Source organism: Polypterus senegalus, chromosome 3 (genome assembly GCF_016835505.1).
Source record: "Polypterus senegalus isolate Bchr_013 chromosome 3, ASM1683550v1, whole genome shotgun sequence".
Lineage (NCBI taxonomy): Eukaryota > Metazoa > Chordata > Cladistia > Polypteriformes > Polypteridae > Polypterus > Polypterus senegalus.
In genome coordinates this window covers 300,240,083-300,260,273 of record NC_053156.1, presented here as the reverse complement: position 1 = coordinate 300,260,273, position 20,191 = coordinate 300,240,083, and the positions used below count along the sequence as shown (strand labels likewise).

Genomic DNA, 20,191 nt, shown 5'->3' with positions numbered 1-20,191 from the left:
GGAAAATCAATAAATAAATACCAAATGAATCATCAATAAAGGGGATTGGATATTTCACTAAGGTACATAAACACAGGGTACTTGTAGTAGTTCTATAACAGTCATCAAACTTGACTCTTCACAGGAAGTTTTCTGCAATCAAAAGAATCAATGAGAGCCATGATTGCAAAAATCTATGTATGAATCGGGATTAACAATTGAAGACACAAGGAATAGGTATGCATGACTACTTTATTAATTGACTACATAGTGTTTTTAGTGATTAAATTCTTCAGCGGATGCTTGACATCTCTTCATCTGAGGAGAAATGAGAAACAAAGATGAATGAGCAGATTACAGAAAATGTAACAATTAAACATGTAGTCAAAGGACTGCAGGACAGCAAATGGACAAGAAGTCCAGGTGTCAACACAAGGGGATGAGACTAAGGAGCCAAGATGGGTTACAACACACAAGAGAAGATTTTTTAACAAACTTAAGTAGACATGAGTGAAACGATTCACATAAAATAGGATTTGCAGAGAACATTAGAAGCATAAGAAATTTCACAAACAAGAGGAGACTACTTAGTCCAAAAAGCCCGTTTGATTTGCTCATCACTAAGCTTCTCCAACTCCATGTAAAATGTGCTGGATTGAGAAAGTATTCAATCACCTTCACTCTCTGCCCATTTGTATGGTGTTGTAGATTTCATTTTCAAAGGAAAAAGTGTCAATTTTTGTTTATCAGTCTACACTCAGTAACCCAAAATGACAAGATAAGAACATATTTTTCAGAACAGTTTGTAAATTATTAAAAATCTGAAACTGAAATCTCTCATATATTCCTAGAGGTACTGAGACAGTTTGCTGGGTCACTCCACATCGTGGTCAGGTTCATCCTGTTTGCTTTAGTTAGACCCATAATAACTCTGCAAGATGCTGAGAAATTAGTTCACGCTTTTGTTTTCAGTCAGCTAGATTACTGTAATGCACTCCTCTCAGGACCACCCAAAAAAGACATCAATGGATTATATCGAGTGCAGAATGCAGCTGCTAGAATCTTAACTAGGAAAAGAAAATCCGAGCACATCACACCAGTTCTGATGTCACTACACTGGTGACCGTACAATTTAGAATATGACTTTAAAATACTGCTTATGCTTTACAAAGCCTTAAATAATCTGTTCCATCCTCTATTTCAGAATGTCTCTCACCTTCCACTCCAGATCATAACTTTAGATATTCAAATGACTGTCTGTTTATAAATCCAAGAGCTAAACTTAAAAGAAGTGGTGAGGCGGGTTTCTGGTGTTTTGCACCTAAAATATGGAATAGCTCACTAATAGAAATTCGTTAGTCTAATATGGTGGAGCACTTTAAAAAACTGCTAAAAACTCATTACTTTAACATGGCTTTATCATATCTTCATTTTAGTGTAACCCTGATATTCTGTATATGCATTGAATTATCATTTCTTTCATATCTTCACAATCAGTACTCATTCCTGCTTTCTCTGCTGTTCTTTTTCTGGCTTTCTGTGGTGGTGAGGTCCACATGACCATCATTGTCAAATTCTTCCACATGAAGCCTGAAAACCATGAGGACTGATTGAGATCATTTATGTCAGGTAGAATGCCTAGAGGGGGCTGGGTGGTCTCATGGCCTGGAACCCCAACAGATTTTGTTTTCCAGCCGTCTGGATTTTTTTTTTGTTGTTGTTGTTTTTTATGTCCTCCTGGCCATCAGACGTTACTTTTATTCTATGGCAACAACAACAACAACAACAACATTTATTTATATAGCACATTTTCATACAAACAGTAGCTCAAAGTGCTTTACATATTAAATAATAGAATAATGAAAGACATAATTATAAAAAATAAATCAACATTAACATCGAATAAGAGTAAGGTTCAATGGCCAGGGGGGACAGAAAAAACAAAAAAACTCCAGACGGCTGGAGAAAAAATAAAATCTGTAGGGATTCCAGACCATGAGACCACCCAGTCCCCTCTGGGCATTCTACCAAACATAAATGAAACAGTCCTCTTTGGATTTAGGGTTCTCACGGAAGGGCTTGATGATGATGATGGTCACGTAGACTTCTTCCTTTTAATCCGTCCATCATTGTTGGAGCATCATGAAGCTTTGAGTAGGTGGAGGTGGCGCAGGCCACCACCACAAAGAAACCGGAAAAAGAAACAGAAAAGAGAGTAGGGGTCAGTACCGATTTTAGAGCCACCATGAATAGTTGTTATGATGAACTGAACATACAGAGTATCAGGATTAAGTTAAATTACGATTAAAATGAAGTTATAAAAAGGCCATGTTAAAGTAATGTGTTTTCAGCAGTGTTTTAAACTGCTCTACTGTATCAGCCTGGCGAATTCCTATTGGCAGGCTATTCCAGATTTTAGGTGCATAACAGCAGAAGGCCGCCTCACCACTTCTTTTAAGTTTTGTTCTTGGAATTCTAAGGAGACACTCATTTGAGGATCTGAGGTTACGATTTGGAATATAAGGTGTCAGACATTCCGATATATAAGATGGGGCGAGATTATTTAAGGCTTTATAAACCATAAGCAGAATTTTAAAGTCAATTCTGAATGACACAGGTAACCAGTGTAGTGACATCAAAACTGGAGTAATGTGTTCTGATTTTCTTTTCCTAGTTAGGATTCTAGTAATTCTAGATTCTAGCAATTAGTATTGCTTCATTTAATTTCTGTATTTTGTCTTTTTCTCTTTCTTCATCATGTAAAGCACTTTGAGTTACATCATTTGTATGAAAATGTGCTACATAACTAAATGTGATTGTTGTTGTTTAGTGATCCTTGAGCTGTGCCAAGAACTTGATTAGAGTCCATCTGTGACAAACTGACTAGATTGGATATCATTTAGAAAACTCTCTCTACAGATGAAATGATTGACATCCCGACCACCTCTGACGTCACTTCCGGTGTTTGTCCACCTGGACCTGCCTCTTCTTGCCTGGCCTGTACCTAATCGGAAATGTCACCATATTGGATCAGTCACTCTTGACACTCGTGTCTTTGAAGGCGTTTTTTCTTTTTTAATGTGTTTATAGTTCGTTATTTTTTTTATTTATATGTAGTTTGCCTGCAGATGCCCCAACTCTTTATGCTTGTTGGGTTTTTCATTACAACAGTTAAGCCCGTGTCAGACTCGGGGTAACATGTAATGATCCACTTTACATTGTTAGGCCAAAAAACTCAAGGTATAGTATTCTACTGTCATCTAGTGCAGGGGTCCTCAATCACGGTCCTGGAGAGCCGCAGTGGATGCAGGTTTTTGCTCCAACCCAGTTGCTTAATAAAAAGCACTTATTGCTAAAGTAACGCTTCTGCTTCACTTTAGTGATTTTGAGCCCTTATTGCTTAATTTTGTCTTAAACAGCTATTTTAATTGCTCCTTATTATCAATAACATGCAAATGACAAGAGAGAGCAGCATTTCTCCATTTAGCTTATTTACATTTACACCTGTGTGTATTTATCTGCACTATTGGGTTTAATTAAATACTTGGAAGAAAAATGAAGAGAAAAAAAGTGAAGGACTGAGAATTACTCGTCCATTTTAGCCTTCAAATCATTTGCATGATAGAAAGGGAAAGAAAATCTAGGATATGAGAATGACCTGACATAGCAGAGTTAATTTAATTTCATAGCTTGTTAGTGCTTTATTGGCAAGAATTGCTTTCAAATTAAGCAACCAGGTCAGAACAATTCTTCAATATTCATGACTGGAGCAGAGCCTTTAAACAAAAACACAATGACAAATGAAAAGCCCTACAGCACATTTTAGAACAAACTGAAACTGAAACATCGCTTGAATCGTGCAGTAGTGATGATGATGTGAATTGATCACCAAACATTGAGATGGATAGTGAAACTAACACCTGTCTGGTAGATCCTGGACTGCCTGGTTTTGATGGTGTTCATGTTTGGAGTCTTTTTCTTACAACTACAGACAATTCTGCTGAATTTCTTGTTGTTCATTTATGAGTAACCCCACTCTAAAGATGCTTGTAGATCATGATTATCAAGACTTTTTATGATTTGTCAATGACAGTTTGGTGGACAAAATAGTTGCTGAAATAAACCGGTATACTGAGCAGTGTCGGAAATGTCGCAATAAAACATTTGCTTGTTACAGTCGCAGACATCCTGTCTCTAGGAGATGACATGTGAGTGTTTTTCAGTCTCCTGATACAGCAGTTCACAGTGGGAAATCCAGTCCAGAGATGGTGCTGGTCCATTAACTAATTGATATCCATCTTTGATGAAGTTAAGAGTGAATATCGTTTATCACTTGTTACGAAATACCTACATTTCACTAATCATGACGACTATGATGAAGTTAATCATCCAGAAGCAAAAATGTCATCAAAAATATGCTTAAGAGGTAAGTTCCCGATTGTGAGTCAAGTGTTGACAAAGCCCTTATGGGTTACGATGGAAGGCTGTCTAGGAAACAGAACATCACATTTGAATAATCTGGATAAGAACAGACCATTCAGCCCAATAAAGCTCACCAGTTCTATCCACTGCATTCTTCCAAAATAACATCATGTCAACTTTTGAAGGTCCCTAAAGTCCTACTGTCTACAACACTGCTTGGTAGCATATTCCATGTATCTGTGGTTCGCCATGTGAAGAAAATTCACTCTTAACAAATTTCCAACTTGTATACCCATGTTTTTGATGAACCCATTCTAAAGTCACAGTCTCAATCCACTGGACTAATTCCCTTCCTAATTTAAAAAATTCAATCATGTCTCCTCTTCATCTCCTTGTGCTTCAACTGAAAAGCCTCAGTTCTTTTAATCTTTCCTTATCCTTTGTAGCCATGGAATCATCCTAGTTGCTCTTCTCTGCACTTTTTCCAGCGCTGCTATGCTATCACTTGATCAACTTCCTTTTGCTGTTTATACCACTGCTTTAAGCCAACAAATAGTTCATTTTTCTTTGCTTCCACTTCACATTCGCTGAAATTCTTTTTTTCATGTGCTTTTGCCATTGTCTTTTAACCAAACACTGAATGGTGAAGGTGATACTGTCATGCAAAGGCAACATAAAAATATTACAAAATAAATCTTTTGACGTTTGCATGAACAGTGCCTCTGTGAGTGACGTGCACTAAATCTGAACCAGTAATTCAGTGGACATGTGACTTATCTCTTCTACTGCGATTCTGTTAACAGTTGGGCATTCACGTGTTCCTGTTACACATAATAACCTTTTTTTTTTTGTTGAAAATAAAACTCTAACTTTTTCGCCCATTGTTGTCACACTACGGAGGCTATCCAAAGTCAATTGGAATACAGACAAAGCAAACACAATTACAGACTCATATGGTACTCTCACATTTAGTGTCTTACCTTTATTGGCCATTACAGATTGGCCCAAACACTGCTGTAAGAGAAGTCAAGCATTAAAATGATATACTCTGAAAAAAAATGTCCAACATTCTGCTAAGGAATAAAATAAACACAAATAAATCGAAGAAATATCTCAGGTAATGTAATGCTAGTTACATTACTTTGCATATTCAAAAATGCAAAATTCAGGGAGGAGTTAGGTGGACTGTAGGCACTTGTATGTTTGTTAAAATCTGTATTGGTTGGGATTTATAAAGAGGAAGTGCATGGAACTTTGCTTACTCACAGTTTCATGTACTAAAATGTTTTTGTGCATACACACATTTCTAGTGTTGTCCACATGCCTTCTTTAAGTGTAAATTCTACTGAAGGCATTTTACATGGGGCCACCAGACATTATAGAGTACTGAAATGAAGTGACCATGTAGAAAAAGTGTTGTCATTTCTATATGGTGTGACTGAAATGTATGCAAATACTCTATCCTGATAGTCTCCAATGTGCACTTTAATCACGTCTGATTTGTTTAATTTACAACTTTAAACTGTGGATCAGAGGAGGAAATCAAAGAAAATGTGTCTTTGTCCCAAACATTATGCAGAGTATGCATAAACAAGCAGAACAAACCATACTGAATAATGAGGTAAAGTTCAAATTTGAATTAGGTTCATACTTTGTATTTCATAATGTATGAAAATCTTACATATTGTGCAGATTCTCTTATTCGGAGCTCCCTGAAAGAGAAAAACATGTGACTGATCAGAATGGTAAAGCATTGGACTTCAGTTTTCTATATCAATGATAACTTCACACGACAATCGCAGAACATTGAAAATTAAATAAATTAAAAATAAAGAATCCCTGATCGGTGCTCAGATAACTGAGGGACGTTCACATCTGTAAAAGAGCAGCTACTCCATGGTATGTGTCAGTGCATTTTAAAAGCCTGTGGTGATCAATTAGCTGCCATTATTGCTAACATTTTGTAGACCTCTCTGACAGAATGGATATTCCTACCTGCTCCATAAAGACAATTTCCCCTTTCCAAACAAAGAAATTCCTTGAGAAGCTGACATATTGAAAATTAAATGATGTGTAGACCTCTTAAATATCATCAGCAACAAGTCAATACATTTCCTTTCTAGAGTGGATTCAGAAAGAATTCAGACCCCTTTATTTTTTTCACATTTTGCTATTTTGAAGCCTTGTGCTAAAAGAATCTAAATTAATTTTTAATTCATCAAGCAACACCCAATACACCCAGAATGATTAATAATAAAAAAACATTTTTGCCAGTCTCTCGAGAGTCCAGATCAGAGCCTCCATTGACTCAGTGAAGATCACAGTATCGTCAGTAATGTCAAGATCAGTGAATCTTTCTTCACTAACAGATGCCTCACAGCCGCTGGACCCCACGACCTTGCCCACCACCCAGTCTATGTAAGCATTGAAGAGTAGGAGCAGAACACACCGCTGATGAACCCCAGGATCAACTGGGAAAAACATAGAAGTTCTGCCTCCATTTTTGCACAGCACTCATAGTACAAGTATATAGGCCGCCATGATATCCAGAAACCTTGAGGGGATCCCGTGAATCCTCAGGATGTCCCACTATTATTAATATTATTACTATTACATAATAAAAACATATTTTTTATTTGAATCTGTAACACCCAGTGTAAAGTTTTGCTACCTGTAAAAGATATCGCTGAACGGATATAAGCAGACATACAAACGTTGGTGATTCATGTCTTCTTGGTATTTTGTTGTCACTTGAATTTTTTGTTATTCAGTTTTATTTTTGAGTAAAATCACACTTATTTTGTTATACCTTTGCGAAAGTGTTTATTTTATATTCCAGTAGCCACTTGAATGAGATCGAATCAGTCTCTGCCTCTCTCTCGCTTGCGCACACACATTCATGCATGAAAATGTCACTATTTGAAAACACTATGCCATTTGAAATGAGTTGTCACTTGAACATGTTTTGTTTTATCGATCTTGCCCGTACTCCATGTTATGGTGTATGGTATGGAGAATGCAGACATACTTCTTCTTTTTGTGTGCCTACACAGGATGGCACTGCCTGATCTAAACACTAGTGTGAAGAATTGCTCGCGTACTAAAATGACTGCAGGTGGTGGTTCCTGTCCCATTTTATTTATGGTGCCAAATAGAACTGTGTTGCGGTGCAGCATTCAATTAGCCAGTGAAAGTGATGTGAAGAAGTTGTCTGTTGTTACCGTTCTGCATTTGTCCAGAAATGACTCCATAAACTTTTTATGATCACAGTCTCGGAAAGTCTTTCTGCCGTGGGATCACTGGAATTTTTTTCTAAATAAGGAGAGGCATTGCCCGTGTACTTTGTCTCCAAATCTGATACAATCCAAAATTTACACCAAATTTGTCAGGCTTGGTTGAGATATATTGCAAGAAAGGACAACGGACCTTAGGTTTTAAACAGTTACTCATAAACAGTAATATGTAGCCCTGGGTTGTAACTCAACACAAAGTGCTCAACAAAATGTTTCAAATTGTAGATGTAGTTTTTTACACGTTGTACCCGGGTGTCTTTGTTGTCAAGGCCAAATGCCACGTGATAGTGTGACAGCAGTCACGGGGTCTTGTATATTTGATTGCATGTACAACAAATAGCTCTGAGCAGACATCAACCACAGCACCAATTGTGGTCATCGCTGCTCTTGTGAAAGGAATGGAGATAAACGGCATCAATTCAGAGAGGGAGAGGCAAGTCCGTTGTACCACATGAACGTCACTGACAGAATAAAACTGAATAAAAAAAAAAATGCTAACTTTTAAAAGTAGCCAAAATTTACACCTTGTGTTACAGACTCAAATCAAATGTATGTTTTTATTATATTTTAGTAGTAATAATAGCAGCTCACTACTCAAAATGAGTAACACCCAGACTCAAACCTGCAACCTTTTGGTTATAATGCAGCAATTCTTACCTCTGCAACATCCAAGGAGACATGTCAGCTTTCTGCCGATGGACATTTTAGCTTGTTTTCAACTCATTGACAGCAAAATGGAAAATGAATGTTTTCTTTTTCTTTGGTTATATGTATACTAATAAAAGGCAAAGCCCTCACTGACTCACTCACTCACTCATCACTAATTCTCCAACTTCACGTGTAGGTGGAAGGCTGAAATTTGGCAGGCTCATTCCTTACAGCTTACTTATAAAAGTTAAGCAGGTTTCATTTCTAAATTTTACACGTAACGGTCATAACTGAATCCTACTTACGTACATATATACGGCTATAGCCTGCAGCTCGGTCGCCGTGTGAGGCAGATTTGTGTCACCAATCACCACGCCTCCCACATCGTTGGCTGCCTGCCTATATTGCGGCCCCCTTACCCCACGTAATTGAGTGCCTGCCCATATAAGGCCGTCCGTCACCAGCAATCCAATAGACATGCTACCACTACGAGGCGTTTGTCATGCCTAAGGCGAATACGATTTTCGAGATACAAGTTTAGTGAGAAGACGCAAGGTATAAACGAGACTTTTGATCACTTTGTAATGGAGTTAAAATTGCTGGTGAAGGACTGTGCTTATGCAAACGAAGATGAGATGGTCAGGGATAGAATAGTGTTTGGCAGAAACTCAGCGAAAGTGTGAGAGAAACTTTTAAGTGCCGGGTCTGAGCTAACATTAAATAAAGCCGTGGACATAGCAAGATTGCACAAGATATTCGCGAGATACAAGTTTAATGAGAAGACACAGGGTATAAACGAGACTTTTGATCACTTTGTAACAGAGTTAAAATTGCTGGTGAAGGACTGTGCTTTTAAGTGCCGTGTCTGAGCTAACATTAAATAAAGCCGTGGACATCGCAAGATCGCACGAGATAGCACAATCACAGCTGAGAACCTTCGATGCATGTACTCAGAGCGGCTCACGTGAACTGACTGTGAATGCAGTATGCACACAAACAGCAAGAGCTTCAAAGAGTGCTGAGCAAAAAACGCATTGCACAGTTGAGAAGGCAGCAAAAGAATATAAACCGTGTGACGCATACAAGCATATTCATAAGTGCAGCTACTGCGGAAACAAAGCACACGGTGGAAAAAGTCAATGTCCAGCTAAAGGAAGACAGTGTAAAAAATGTGGTAAATTGAACCACTTCGCTAAAGTTTGCGGGACTGGGAAAGGTAAACCCGTGCATGCAGTGTGTGATGTCTCAGATAAAGAGGAAGACGAGCTGCTTATTGATGCAGTAAGAAAGGAACAACCCTCTGAATCTGAACAAGCCTTTGCAGACATATCAATACGAAAAAAAGGTGTAAAGCTTAAGTTTAAATTAAGTTCTTAGACACGCTGCCGCTAAATATTCGCAGGCAAATCCACAACTTAATACCGGGAATGCCTGTTAAACATCTTAGATTCATGAGTACTGATTTGGGTAGTGAACACTTCGATGAATGAAACCTGTTATCTTTACACCGGTTGACACACACGGAATATAACTTGAACACTACACATCCTCCAAATACGAACCTGATTGAAAGAGATAATGATAATCAAATCCTTGATGACAGCAACACTCATAACAGTCACAAAACAATTACATTGACAATCATGTTTCGTTATTTTTAAAATGTTTCCTTTTCTTTTTCATAACTTCTTTAACTCTTTCAGGGCTGATGTCGACTTTTGTCAAAAAGAAGAAAGGTTATCAACTGTAAACTGTGACAAAACCAACTGTTGTTTTAGTTGGACTCTCGTTATCTGAAGGAACGTTAGATTCATTGGTCTGACCGAGAGTTCCTGCACTTTCATGAGTAGCAAGGCGCAAACAATGGCAAAAATGGTACTGACATCTGGTGAGAGATCAAAGCGAATGCGTAAAGCTCTGCAGACGACATTTTGCCTATTATCTCTGAACTGGACTATGACTTGTCGGACTCTGATTTTGATACAAGTGATCGAAAACAAATGTGAGGTTCCAGCTTCAGCTTATTGGTCCCCAGCTAATCGTGGTTCTGACAATGTTAACCAGGTAGAACTGCCACTTAACAATGATAAAAGGTAGAAAGCACATTGCAATACACTGCGACCGTGACCGCTGCTGCCTCAACCATGCAAAGACAGCCTGGCATCAAACCTGCTGCACACTCTTTGCAAACTGGCAGCCACACCATGTAGCAACAGACGTTTTATGTTGATTTCTGTGTAAAAACGTTGCTTTTCAGAAACAGATTTTTGGAGAAAATATTCAGCCCTCAAAGAGTTAACACACTTCTCCGCTGTGAAGAGTGGGCATTTTGCTAGTTCTTGAATAAAAGCACACTTGTTTTGTTATATCCATCCATTATCCAACCCGCTATATCCTAACTACAAGGTCATGGGGGTCTGCTGGAGCCAATCCCAGGCAACACAGGGCGCAAGGCAGGGAACAAATCCTGGGCAGGGCGCCAGCCCACCACAGTGTGTTGTTATACGTTTTGTGAAAGTGTTCATTTGATATTTGGGCTAAAATCTTCACACAATATACACGTCTCGTCATTATTACTATAACTTGGAAAAAATTTCTGTTTTACTTATGTGTTCAACATTTCTTGCCTTGAATTTCCAGTCATCCAACATTTACACAGATCATTACAGAAACAAAACACACTTGAAAGATACATATTCGAAATAATGATATATTATATATCCTATAAAACTCAAGGCACCTCAGTCCCAGATAAACAGACTTGAGCCTGGAGAACTTCACTGGGTGGGATGGGATAGCATGTTGCTTGCTGCTTGTGTTGATTGACACTTTTACAAAACAAAGATGCTTATGAAGAGGTGCGAAGGAATTTACAACCCGGCATTACAACTTTTTTCATAGGCTTTAGGGATTTTATTTTTAAAACAATTAAAGGAACACTTTGAAAACACATCAGATCTCAATGGGGAAATAAAAATCCTGATGGCAATCTCTTCTGCTATGGACTGATATAGTGATGTGTTAGGAATGAAAAGATGCCACATCATTTGATGGAATTGAAAATTATGAACCTACAGAGGGCTGATCTCAAAGTCACCTCAAAAATCAAAGTGAAAGATGATGCAACAGGAGAGTCCATTTTGCTGAAATTTCATTGCAACTCTAAATCATACTCAGTAGTTTGAATGGCCCCCACGTGCTTGTATGCATGCCTGACAACGTCCTAATGAGATGACAGATGGTGTCCTGGGGGATTTCCTCCCAGATCTGGACCAGGGCATCACTGAGCTCATGGACAGTCTGAGGCACCAGATGGACCGAAACATAATGTCCATGAGGTGTTCTATTGGTGAGCATAGGGGTTAGTCAATAGTATCAATTCCTTCATCCTCCAGAAACTGCCTGCATACTCTCGCCATATGAGGCCGGGCATTGTCGTGTACCCGGAGGAACCAAGGACCACTGCATCAGCATCGGGTCTAACAATGGGTCCAAGCATTTCATCACAATATGTAATGGCAGTCAAGGTGCTGTTGACTAGCTTGTACAGGTCTGTGCGCCCCTCCATGGATATGCTTCACCAGACCATCACTGACCCACCACCAGACCTGGTCATGCTGAACGATGTTACAGGCAGCACAACATTATCCACGAATTCTCCAAACCCTTTCACATCTGTCACATGTGCTCAAGTTGAACCTGCACTCATTTGTGAAAAGCACAGGGTACCATTGGTGCACCTGCCAATTCTGGTGTTCTGTGGCAAATGCCATCTAGCTTCACGGTGCCAGGCAGTGAGCACAAGGCTCACAAGAGGACATCAGGCCCTGAGGGCAACCTCATGAAGTCTGTTTCTGATTGTTTGGTCAGAGACATTAACACCAGTGGCCTGCTGAAGGTCATTTTGTAGGGCTCTGGCAGTGCTCATCCTGTTCCTCTTTGCCCAAAGGAGCTGATACTGGTCCTATTGATTGGTTAAGGACTTTCTACAGCCCTGTCCAGCTCTCCTAGAGTAACTGCCTGTCTCCTGGAATTTCCTCTATGACCTTGAGACTGTGCTGTGACACAGAAAACCTTTTGGCAATGGCACGTATTGATGTGCCATCCTGGAGAAGTTGGACTACCTGTGCAACCTCTGTAGGGTCCAGGTATTACCTCATACCACCAGTAGTGACACTGACCATAGCCAAATGCAAAACACGTGAAGAAACAGTCAGAAAAGATGAGGAGGGAAAAATGTCAGTGACCTCAACCTGTTAAACCATTCCTGTTTTGGGGTTCATCTCATTGTTGCCCCTCTAGTGCATCTGTTGTTAATTTCATTAACACCACAGCAGCTGAAACTGATTAACAACCCCCTCTGCTACTTAACTAATCAGATCAATAGCCCAGAAGTTTCATTAACTTGATGCTATTGATTAGGGCTTGATTAAAAAGTTTTCCTTTAATTTTTTTTGAGCAGTATATATTCACTCATTCAAGCTAACACCCCTGAGATCTTATCATCTTTAGATGCAGTAAAAGCATTTGATATGGTTAAATGGGACTCTCTATTCACCACGTTGCACAAATTTGGGTTCGGCTCAAACATATGTGTGTGGATCAAACTACTTTATATCAGTCCAGAAGCCTCAGTTCATATTAACAACATTATTTCAGACTATGTGGTACCCAACATGGATGCCCTTTATCACCTTTGATGTTTGCATCACCATTGAACCTGTGGCTGTATACTTTCAGAAAGAGATAAAGGGGATTCTCAGACAAGGACTTGAACAGAAAATATCACTATATAGAGATGATATGGTACTGTATATATCTGACCTAAAAAAATCAGTACCAGCAGTCCTAAAAGCATTAGTAGAATTTCAAAAGATATCTGCACTTAAAATCAATTTGAATAAAAGTCTGCTTTTTCCAGAGAATTCTTAGCATGAATATTGGACTGGACACCTTCCCATTTATCTTAGCATATCAGTTTAAATATCTAGGGGTAAATAATGCAAGTAAATTTAAAGCTCTTTTTCAAGAAACTTTTGCTGTCTGCGTGGAAAAAATTAAACAAGCCTTGAATAGATAGTCTATCTTCCATCTTACTTTAACAGGGAGAATCAACTTTGTTAAGATGGCAATCCTTCCCAAGCTGCTCTTCCTATTTCAAAGCATCCCCATGTACATTAAAAAATGATTTTTGAAGAAATTAGAATCGATCATAACTTCATTAATTTGGAATTCAAAACAACCACTCATCCAAAGGGCGACTATACAACGATCTAAATCAGAAGGATGCATGCCACTGTCCAACTTTAAATTTTATTACTGGGCGGCAAATATATAAGCTATAAAGACTTGAACATCAAAACAAATTGATGAACATACACAAGCCTGGTCTGTAATAGATATTAAATCTTGCAGTACTTCTTTACTGCATATTCCCTGCTCTGTGCCCCAGATAATACAAACTACCATCATTACACTAATCATCCAATTGACCTTCACTCTCTCAGAATATGGAATCAATGTAGGAAGCACTTTAAGACAGATAAGCTTTAATCTGTTGCACCTCTACATTACACCCACATTTTTCCACCCTCTCAAACATATACACTATTTCCATCCATCCATTTTCCAACCCGCTGAATCCGAACACAGGGTCACGGGGGTCTACTGGAGCCAATCCCAGGCAAAACAGGGCACAAGGCAGGAAACAAACCCCGGGCAGGGCGCCAACCCACTGCAGGCACAAAATACATTTGAGCTCCATATGTGCAATGCATTCAATCATTCAACTTAAAATCTTTTATCAAGCACATTTATTTCATTTAAACTTGTCCAAAATGTTCCCTGGTTAAGATTCAGCCTGTGAACAATACAATCTTGCTCCAGCCTCTCTGGACCACATATTTTGGGTGTGCACCAAATTAAGAAACTTTTGGGCAAAAATCTTTGGATGCCTATCAGACAGCATTGGTGTCACAATCCTTCCTAACCCATTAAGAGGTTTGTGTGGTGGGCTCATAGATTGGCTTACAGTGGAGAGGGAAAACCAAACGGTAATTGCCTTTACTACATTATTAGCACATAGTCTTATCTTGCTCAACTGGAAGAATCCCAGCCAACCACTCTTAAGTCAATTAAGTCAAATTGGAAAAATTCTCACTTAAAGGATCTGGTCAAAACTTTTTGAAAATATGCCAGGATCTAATCAACAACATTTTAGAATAGGCTTCTATATCGGAGAAAATGATGCCCTCCCTTTCTTGTTCCCTTTATAGCGCAGCTTCAGTTGCTGGCTCTTCTCTTTTTCTCTTTGGTGGGCTGAATTTTCCTTTGATTTGTTAAGTTTGATGGAATGTTATCTGTTTCTGATTAAAATCAATTAAAAAAATCTGCCGATGTTAAATGTACACAAGCACTGCTCTCCTGCTAACTCCATAGTTGTTTATACAGCATGTAAAGTAAAAATTGAAAATCAGCAAGAATTTAAAAGCATTTCATTCAGTTACTTGCTATGTCTGAGAAGACTCCAATATTCATTTCAAGTTTAGAGTGAATTAGCTAAACTGACTAGAAATATGGAAGGAGTTGTCTAGTAGATTATTTAATAGTAGAATAATACTCACCGCAGCCACAAATGCAACAAGTATAGCGATGGTGGCGAGGAGGCAAACTGCTTTCACAGCAAACATGGTGATGATCGTCTCAGAGGATGAGGTCTCAGGATCTCTAAACGCTTGGGTGTGTTATGCACTTTTATATATTTAGACAATGCAAATGCATCAATGATGAAATAAAGAAGTGATCTCACTAATTTGCATTGGTGTGTAAGATGGGCACATAATACAGCATTTGTTACTTTATCAGTAATTCACAAAATCTGACTGTTTGGACTATTTAGTCAGTCAGTCAGTCATTTCCCAACCCGCTATATTCTAACAGAGGGTCACAGGGGTCCACTGGAGCCAATCCCAGCCAGCACAGGGCACAAGGCAGGAACAAATCCCAGGCAGGGTGCCAGCCCACTGGAGGGCACACACAAACAAATACTAGGGACAATTTCGAAAGTCCAATGCACCTAGCCTGCATGTCTTTGGACTGTGGGAGGAAACCGGAGCACCCTTTGGAAACCCGCGCAGACACGGGAAGAACATGCAGACTCCACACAGGGAGGACCGGGGAAACAGACCCAGGTCTCCTTCCTGCGAGGTAGCATTGCTACCACTGTACCACCGTGCTGCCCTTGGACTATTTAATGTAGCTCTGTTATCTTTATTACAGGAGTTTGCACTGCACTTTAAAGTGCAGAGGCGGCATTTACTTCTAAAATGATTAAGGCAAAGAACCTAAGAAATAGTAAAATACAATAAGTCCATCCATCCATTATCCAAAACCCTATATCCTAACTACAGGGTCACAGGGGTCTGCTGGAGCCAATCCCAGCCAACACAGGGCACAAGGCAGGAAACAAACCCCGGGCAGTGCGCCAGCCCACCGCAATACACTAAGTCAATAAATATAAATAAATCAGTTAGTAAGGGCTGCAAATCTTTCAAAAGTGCAGGTCTCAGACATACTGAAAAAAAACAAAGATAGTGAAAGCAGTGAGCCTGACTGGAGTGGAAGCCAAATATCCTGACCTGAGCAGTGGCAAAAGTGGAATAAACATCTGGCAGCACTCCTTGGGGTGCATCATGTCCTGCATATGTGACCAGTAGGTGTTGTAGCACCCCAAATGCCCAGACACAACCACAGTGACACAAGTCCCAGATTCAAATGAAAGGTATATTTAAAAATTGACCTTAACAAAAAGCTTCTTGGTAATAATAACCACACTACAAGCAGAACTCTGTCCTTTCCTTTTACTCCACTCATCCCAGGTGAGCTTTGTCCTCTTCCAGCCAACTCCAACTCAACAGGACAATGTCCAGCAGGTACTTTTATCTTAGACCTGGGGTACTTTCAGGTCTATCACATTACATCGAGGAAGCCCTTCCGGGTCAGGTGGAACCTCATCGTGACCTTCCTCCAGCATCTCCCTCTCGTGTCACCCGATTGACTATAAAAAGCCTGCCTACCAAAACTCACAACTCCCATGCAGCTCAATGGGTGTTCGAACAGGAAGGACATTTGAGTAGTGGTTCTCAAACCCGGACCTGAGCAGCCAATGTGGCTGCAGGTTTTTATTACAGCCAAATTCACAATTCGTGATAATAATTGTATCCTAATAATGATAATTATAAACAAACAGGGCTGACAGCCAGGTAAACAACACTGAATGATGAAAGGCTGCAATAACTTCAGCGTCATACTCACTAATTACTAGATAATAAATTAAACAATCAGAATCCCTAGAAAAGCAGAATGAAAATCAGGCTGAAAATTGTTAAAAAGTTAAAGAAAAAAAACTATCCCTTTATAAGTGCTTAGTACATTTTAATAAAAAATTACCAGTCTTAGTTGTGTTATTTCTCCATTGACTCGAAAACACAGAAACAGGGAATTAACTGCTCATTTAATTGGGCTAGGAGTCCAATTATAAACAGAAGTTGGTTGGAACAAAAACCTGCAGCCACAGGGGGTCCCCAGGATTGAGTTTGGAAGCCACTGCACTAGAGTGTACTGTATGGAATTTTTATAATAATCGATGTATGATAATCTTTGGAAATATTTACCAGGTACATATACAGAATATAAGAAGCTACAACAGAATGAATTATTAAAACATAAGAAAAAGGACTGAATGTAACTGGAGAGTTAATGAAATTGAACTTAAAGCGTAAGCATGTAAGGTCTCTGACATATCTTGGAGACGCACACAAATGTAATTATCGAAGGTTACAAAGTGATAAATGAGTAACAACCACCTCTTTAGAAAGCGAGTAAACTGATGGGGAAGCCCATATATCCCTCCTATGAATTAACATTTGTTGATGGGAGAAGGTGATAAAGTTTTGCATGTTCAGAGTCAGATGACATGACGTGTTAGATAAAGTGATTTAATTATAAAAAAGTAAATTTGTATAAAGAAAGGAAATTGCCTAATTGTTTGCTCATTTAATGGACTGAGATGTTTCTGGATAACTCAGTGCCTACAAAGAAATGTTTTCCATTTTTATCTTGACTACATAACTGCCTTCTTTGGAGGTCCCAGTTTAATGATAAAGCACATGGACCTGAGATGCAGTCTCCCCCTGTCCATTCATTACAACCGCCTACTGAATGGGAGAGGTACCACTAACCAACCCAGTCAGGATGCTCATCCACCCACATCCTTCCATTAAAAAGGTCTCTCGGCCAGGTAAGGAACCATTCATCCCGGCCGGGATTCCAGCCAATTCATGTTGTCTGTTAACATGGATTTGGATTCACTAGACGTTGTCATGAAGTCCCATGGTTTTTATTATCAGTGGTGTTCTGATGATACACACCTGTACCTGTTCTTCCCTGCACATGATCACACGGTATTGGCTAGAATCTCTTCATGTCTCACAGATATTGCAACCTGGATGAAGAAACACCATCTGCAGTTCAACCTGGCATAGACAGACCTTCTTGTTATCTCAGCTCGCCCATCTATTCAGCACCCCATCTCCGTTCAGCTTGGCTCAACCTTGCTAACACATGCTGAGTCAGTACGCAACCCTGATGTGGTGACTGATGGCCAACTGTCTTTCAGGTAGCATGTTACTATTTAGCACCAAACTCTGTTTAGTTTTGTTCACTACTCCTAACAGCCACCAAGTCTGTGTATAAATTTGTGATTGTGATCATTAATCAGCTGTCCTTCAGGTACCATGTTGCTATGGTCTCTCTGGTCTTGCAGATTCACTCTATTCAAAATCTGCAAGATCAGAGCATATCTAACAAAGTACTCAACACAAGTCTTGGTCCAGGCTTTGGCTTTTTCATATCTGGACTACTGCAGCTCTCTGCTGGCAGGACTACCGGCATGTGTCACCAAGCAGCTGCAGATGATTCAAAATGCAGGAGCTTATCTGGTGGCGGGCACACCTCACTACTTATTTTAATTTACTAAATTGCTTCGTTTGCTATTTTTATGAGTTTATTAAAAGGAGTAGGCCAGTTGATATCCCAGATTTCCATTTTGTTTCCCTCAGTCTCTTCCTTGGTCACAATGCTTAAAGTGCTGTACATAGAGAGTGGAGAGTCACTTCAACCACCATCACTGTGCAGCATCCACCTGGACTATACAATGGCAGCCATTTGTGCTCCAGCATGCTGACCACATACTAGTCATTAGGTTTTGAAGTGGTGAGAGACAGTCAGCCATGTAGAGACAGCGTGTGATTAGGGGGCCTAAATGGACAAGGTCACGGTTGGCAGTTTAGACAAGATATTTGGGTATACCCTACTCTTTTGAAGAATGACCAGGGGTCTTTTATGGGACAATAAGAACAAGAACAGCAATATTTTTCAGCACAGTGTCCCTGTCACTGCCTTGGGGCGTTTTTATCACACACAGACCGCAGGATAAGCGCCCCTTGCTGGTCTCACCAGCACCTCATTCGACAGCAACTCAAGCTTTCTTTAGTTCCCTTACAAGAATTAAATATATATAAAAGTATACTGATACCAATAACAAAGTATCTCTCTATATAAAATTCATATAAAAAGTATGTCTGTATGTCTGTCCAACTTTCACAAGACAACTGCTTAATGGATTTGGAGCTGGCTTTTCTATAATTTGCCAGAACATTCCAATTGATTTTATGACTTCTCTCATTGGCTCATAATTTGTATCATAATTTGGTTGTGGCACCGATTTATTCACGAGACTCCGAGACAGGCTGCAGGCCAAAGGGAGGAGGAGGCGGGACCTCAGGAGTAGGGAGCGGGCGGGGTCATTCTCACTCACACGCCAGCCTCCATTCGAATTGCTCTACCTCTCACCACATGTTGGAGTGCACCTTGCCTCTGCTTAGCTAGTGATACCTGTTTGTTCAGCAGACATTATCATCTAGAAATTGTTAAGAGTAACATTTCACGCTTTTGAGAGAGTAATCACAGCCGTGTGTTTTAAAGGTAACCTGCTCATTGGCAGAGATATCACAGCCGTGCTCTTCTCCGACACGGGGACGCTCTACCATCAGAGCTGAACACAATCAGACACAGTGGCAATGTTTGACATTGGAGTGTACCTGCCATCCTCTGTGCTAGAGATAACTTGCCGACTTTTTTGGTAAAAAGATCACAGCTACATTCTCGTCCGATAGCAAAACTAAAAATATTGAATATCATGAGGCCCTCAGATACCAAAGCTATCAATATAAATTATTACCTTTTTAATTTTTTTTTATTGATTTTAAAGTTTGTCCTGTTTCACTACTATGCAGGTGAAGCCGAGGGCCAGCTAGTTTTAAAATATGTTACAGTATACTTCATAGATAGTTACACTATTTTGAAATACACATAAATGTAAATGTAAAATATGTAAATTACAGACATTTTTGCATATTGCAATATATTTTCCAAAATATAAAAGTTTATATTTTAAAATAGTAGGAGTATAGTATTGTTGGCATTTCTACATGCTGTGACTGAAATGTTTGCAAATCCATTTAAATGAAAGTCTACAGCGTGCCCTTCAATCACATGTGAATTGTCTGATTTGTAATTTTAAACTGTGAATCTGAGGGGAAAATCAAATAAAAATGTTGTGTTTGCCCCAGACATTATGGAGAGCACTGTACTTGCTGTTATTGCTTTTAATTAAAATAAATCTGTCTTACAAGTAATAGCTTACAACTGAATGCTTTTATCTAATTGTTACTCGTGTTGTTGACAGGCCGGATTGTCCGTTCCTCTTCTAGCTGAGGTCCATTGAGGGC

At 39.4% G+C, this 20,191-nt stretch overlaps 1 long non-coding RNA gene across 1 annotated transcript; it reads right to left on the bottom strand.

The window, feature by feature from the left end:
* Positions 1-213: 213 nt before the first annotated feature.
* Positions 214-15,079, bottom strand: LOC120526354. The gene is made up of 4 exons (XR_005633125.1): positions 14,966-15,079; positions 6,083-6,113; positions 5,382-5,415; positions 214-297 (listed from the first exon to the last, which is right to left on the bottom strand). It is a non-coding gene; the product is annotated as an uncharacterized LOC120526354 (long non-coding RNA).
* Positions 15,080-20,191: the final 5,112 nt, after the last annotated feature.